The sequence below is a fragment of the Schistocerca piceifrons genome, chromosome 2 (genome assembly GCF_021461385.2).
Source record: "Schistocerca piceifrons isolate TAMUIC-IGC-003096 chromosome 2, iqSchPice1.1, whole genome shotgun sequence".
NCBI classification, from domain to species: Eukaryota; Metazoa; Arthropoda; class Insecta; order Orthoptera; family Acrididae; genus Schistocerca; species Schistocerca piceifrons.
The window spans coordinates 564,802,151-564,808,150 of NC_060139.1; positions in this window are offsets into that span (position 1 = coordinate 564,802,151).

The window sequence follows — 6,000 nt, forward strand, 5'->3', positions numbered from 1 at the left end:
CAGCTGCTTTTCTTTTCTCCAGATGTCTCATTAATTTTCCTGTAGGTGGTATCTATCTCTCCCCTAATTATATATGCTTTTATAGACTTATGTTTGTTCTCTAGCCATTCCTGCTGAGCCATTTTGTACTTTCTGTCATCTCATTTTTTGACATTTGTGTTCTGTTTGTCCTAATTCATGTGATGTACCTTTATATATTCACCTTACATCAATGAAATTCATTATCTTTTATGATATCCAAGGATTTCTATCAAGCCTTGTCTTTTTATGTATTTCATCCCCTGCTGTGTTCACTACTTCATCTCACAAAGCTACCCATTCGACTTCTACTGCATTCCTTTTTCCTGTTTGAGTCAATCACTGCCTAATGCTCCCTCTCAAACTCTCAGCAACATGTGCTTCTTTCAACTTATCCAGGTCCCATCACCTTATATTTCTGGTCTTTTCACAATCTCTTCATATATATATCTATATATTTCTGCATATATTTATATATTTCTTCATATATTTATATTCTTCATATATTTATGTTTTTCATGTATCTATTTTTTGGCCATATCTTGGTGTATCAGTTTGTTAGTCTTCTCTGACATTTTTCAGCACCTCTTCCATATATACAAGGGTTGACTGAAAAGTAATGCCTCCACCTTCATAACTCTTCAACAGCTGGCAGCATTGGTATGCGGCAGGTACTGGCTTGTTCCGTAGACTGTTCTCTACAGCTCCAGTTGGTGGCAAGCCTTAGCATTGAACAGTTGTGTTGTTACAGTGTAAAGTATGGAATCCTGCGCAGACAGTTGGTCAATGTGATTTAAGCAACATGCAGTCATTGAATTCTTGACAACAGAAGGTGTCACCCCAAAGGAGATTCATCATAGAATGAAAGCAGTTTATGGTGATTTGATACTATGTCTGTAAAAGATATGTACATATAAGGGGCAGTCAAATGAAAACCAAACACCCATCACAACAAAACCATGGAATGGTTTCATTCAAAAGCAATCATCACACATGCTAAGACATTTAACCCACAGGGAGATGAGACTATCAGTTCTGTTTCATAGAGTGCAGTCAGCTGCTTATGGATCCACAACCACACCCACTCTTGCACTTTCTCATCTGAATGAAACCAATGTCCACATGTGTCTTTCTTCAGGTCACCAAAAATTTGAAAATCACATGGTGAAAGACATGGGCTGTATGGAGGATGTTTCTGTTTTTCCAAACAAATTGCTGAAACATTATTCGATTGGCAGTGTGAGGGCAGGCTTTATCCTGCAACAGGATGATTCCATCTGACAGCATTCCTGGGACTTTTGACTTTATGGTGCACCACAGTTTCTGCAAAGTGTCTTCATAGCACTGCACTTCGATTGTGGTTTCACACTCGAGGGGCTCCATAAGCAGAGGGCCCCTGCAGTTGAAGGAGGTCAGTATGGTATCACTGGAAATTGTGTGAACTACTTTGGATTTCCTTGGTGGGTGATGTATGGGATGCTTCCACAGTTGGCTTTTCCATTTGCTGTTGGGCTGATGGAATGCTGTTGGACAGAATCATCCTATTGCATGATAATGCCCGTTTCCAAACTGCTTCACAGATTTTGTTGGGAAACACTGCAACGTCCTCTGCACAGCCCAGATCTTTCACTGTGTGATTTTCACATGCTGCTGGGTGTCAATTTCGGTCAGATGAGGAAATGCAAGAGTGGGTGCAGTTGTGATTCTGTCAGCGGCTGTCTGAATTATATGATACAGGAATTGATCATCTCATTTCCAGTGGGATAAATGTCTAAATGCATGTGGTGTTTACTTTTGAATGGAACCATTCCATAGTCCCATTGTGGCAGGTATTTGGTTTTAATTTGACTGCCCTCATAGTTGGATTCCATATCAGTCATTTCTCTACAGTTAATTTTGGAGATAGTATTGCTTCTCTGATGCTCGGACTGCCACTGTTTAGTTTTTCTTTTATAATAATTACATTTTGAAGTAGATAAGTACATGGAAGTGGCAGTATTTTATTTTTCCTAAGTAGTGGCTTGCATGATGATTTTTGATCTAACCCTTCCATTAATCTAATAATCTTTTTCTGCAATCTAAATGATTTCTGACTAGCTTCACTATTTCCCCAAAAGATCTGGTGTTGATGAGAAATTGTTCATGTGATTGTACATCTTGTATGAAAGGCAAAATGAATGGTTGACACATGAGACCATAGCATTCGTGCAATTTATGTGGCACTTCTGATTCTTCCGACAAGCATGTGTGGCCTCTAGCACTCGTCATCAAAGTTTGGGTACTTGCGTGGCCTTGTACACTGTCTTGCTATGTTGCTTACCTCCTATGCTATCAGCACCAGCTGAGTGTATCACTTTTACTTGGGCAGATTTTAAAAACATGCCTCTTCTCTTGACGTTGCTGCTCCACTTGATTCTCTCACTAACTTTGCTGTGAGTTGACTAACAGAGATCTCTGCATTTGCCAGCTGCTGCTTTGGTGAGACTATACATGTCCCAGGGCTGGTGACTTCAGCATGTGTGGACATGTGCATGCACAGGCCTCCCACCAAAACCTCCTTAACTGATGCACACACACTTGACTTACTTAATGTAACTGTAATGGCATCTGATTTACATGCTAACTCAGTCAGAGGCAGTTCAGAAAAAGCAGAAATAATTGCTGTGACATTGGTCAACAATCCGTATAGCCACAAAATACATAATGGCTGTTCAGACAATAGTCTGATGCTAGCCAAGGCATGAAACAATTGCAAACTTTTTGAGGGGGTGTTTTGTACACTTTAATTTTGTGCAAGCAGGGTACTGGTGGCAGAACATAGTGGCAAACAATGCCTCTTTCAGTATGATGTACTATTGATCTTGTAGTGCTTCGTCAATTTGCTCAGTCAGAAGTAAATCCATCTGTGAGACTATCACTGTAACCTTGTCCAAATCATCACTAATATCATACTGCCAAAAGATTGCTGTGTGAGCCACAGAAGTGGTTTGATGGGCCAGAATGCAGGGAGCTTTATGTTACTGATCCAAGTGAGCAACTTATTAAGTGCTGATTGTTATTCATTATCAGAAAAGATGTCCGCCCCTGGTAGCTGAATGGTCAGTGCGACAGAATGTCATACCTAACGGCCCGGGTTCGATTCCCGGCTGGGTCGGAGATTTTCCCCACTCAGGGACTGGGTGTTGTGTTGTCCTTATCATCATTTCATCCCCATCGACACACAAGTCGCTGAAGTGGCGTCAACTCGAAAGACTTGCACCAGGCAAATGGTCTACCCGACGGGAGGCCCTTGCCACATGGCATTTCCATTTTCCGGAAAAGATAAGATGACTGGTGGTTGCTGAAGGCACAAGCAGCAGCAGAGGTGAAAGCTTACCTTGTTTCACCACTACATTTGTACTGTGCATGTCCACTGGCCCATCCATTGTTCTGTAATGCACATTCGAAAATGGGATGCAGCATCATAGAAACCATTCAACTTGGGTACACCACTGTGAGCATATGTTATTAAAACTAAAAACTCCATCTGGACAGGGCTCAGTAGCCACAATGGTACCAATCAACTGCCATGTCATCCTCAGCCAATAGGCATCACTGGATGCAGATACAGAGGATGCATGTCGTCAGCACACCACTCTCGCAGCTGTTGTCAGTTTTAATGATTGGAGCCACTACTTGTCAGTCAAGTAGCTCCTCAAGTGACCTTACAAGGGCTGAGCGTAGCCCACTTGCCAGCAGTGCTTGGCAGACCCTGATAGTCACCCATCCCAGTGCTAGCGAAACCTGACAGCACATAACTTTATTGATCTGACAATAACCAGTATTTCCACTTTGGCAAGGCCGTTGGAGGACTTGTTATTACTTCTGCTATATTAACATACGACATGGTGAGTGGTAGTAAATGTGAATTTATTGTACTGAAGCACAGACACTTGCTGTATGAATAATCATCATGGTTACAAGCACTAAAGACCATAACAAAGACAAAGATGAAAGACAACATGCATGAGTCTGAGATAATGTTCACATTTGTGCCAGTGATGACATTATATCTGTGGATATTCCACTCCTACATCATAGTAGAAAGTCCTAGAAACACTTTTTCACTTAAATATACTTTATTAACAGTCTTTACACAATGCTCACAGAGAAACATAAAGACGACATACGAAACACTCCCCAAAACAAATCAAAGAAGTTTGTCCTATTGATGCTGAGATAACTGCCGCCACAGAGAATTCACCCCCCACTCCGCCTGCCCACAGTAGTGTGGAGCATGGCATGAGGGAGGTTGTAGGGTGGAGGAACTTCTGATGTGCTGAGAGGCAGTGTAACCAGCCTTGTTGTAGCTGCCATGAAGGGTAGGTGAGGCTGGACCATTGCTCTGCAAGAGAGGAGGAGGTGAGGAAAGCACAAAGTCATGGTGCCCAAAAAGGGGTGTGGAGGGGATGACCTGCACGGGATAAAGGAATGTGAGGGGTGGGGGTGGGGGATGGGAGAGAAGCCGGTGGTTGAGTCATTGGAAGCGGTAATGTTGGCCTTGTCTGCAGAAGTATGTAAGGGGTAATGTTTCAGAATGATAACGTGGGGGCTGTCAAAGGGGTAGGGTGGGGTATGGAGAAGAAAGAGAGTATCATTGCAGAACTGGATTGAAAGATGTGTGGGGGTGAATGACGAGACTTCCTTGTGAAACTTGATAGTGCTCATGAGTGATGAGTTGTCAGAATGAGCACACGAGAATCACTTGTTCCAAGCACAGCACTGGGGAAATCACCATAGCACTGGGAGGGAGGGTGTCAGAAGGGAATCCAGGAACTGGTAGGCTTTGATCGAACGATGAGTCGCTACACTTCACTGGGTGGAGGGTGGTGCATTGTGATGTCTTCAGTTGTCAAGGCCGGTTTTAGACTGTATAAGGATACAGTTTATGGCTTACCATTGAGGAGAATAACAAAGGTGTACCTTGTGAGGGCCTGAATAAGGGGGCTGTGAAGCCGCTCAAACCAAGTCATTATGAAGCATGACATAATCGCAGATGGCGAGGTCGTTGTGAATGAAAATGCATGGAGTTGTGTGGGTGTGGGAAGGAGGCACGTGAACACATGATATATGTGTGTGTGTGTGTGTGTGTACACACTTGACTAATGTAGGTAGAATGAAGGGAAACAAGGATTGGAGTCCTTGACATACTCTGTGGGGAGGATGAAAGGTTTACCACATAGTACCTCAGCTAAAGATGGCTGAAGATCCTCTTTGAAGGTGGTACGTATGCCCAAGAGCACCTACAGCAATGCTCAGTCACTGGTGTGACACATGAGCACCGTTTTCAGGGTGTGATACCAGCACTCCACGAGTCCATTACTTTGTGGGTGGTAGGCGGTGGTACGGAACTTGGCAATGCCACATAGACTACAGAGCTTATCAAAAAGGACCAATTCAAATTGCTGACCCTGATCTGTAGTGATAGATGATGGGCAGCTGAAGCAGGCTAGCCAGGTGTGAATGGAAGCATGGGCTAGAATCAGCTGATTGTCATGAGGAGAACTGCCTCCACTCACGTACTAGTCTACTTGATCATAGAAAGAATCTATTTGAAATTTTCTGAAGGAGAGAGGGGACCAATCGGGTCGAGATGTACCTGGCAAAACTGTTCTTTTGGGATGCTGAAGTGTCCAAGACGAGGTACCACTTGTTGACCAGCCTTGCTATATTGGTAGAGAATGCATGTGCACGCCCAGGTGCGCAGTCACTTTCCGATGTTCAGCCAAACAAAATGCTCCATAAGCAGATGTCTGGTGACTTTGATACCTGCTGGACAAGGTCGTGAATGGCACTGAAAACTGTGTATCATGGGGCAAAAAGAACTGTGAGATGTGGCGAGCTGGTAGCCGTGTTGCACAACATTGGAATAGCTGGTCCAGACGGGAGTCTGGATTCAATGATAAGGGACGCAGATGAGTCTTGTAACAAGTTATGTACATT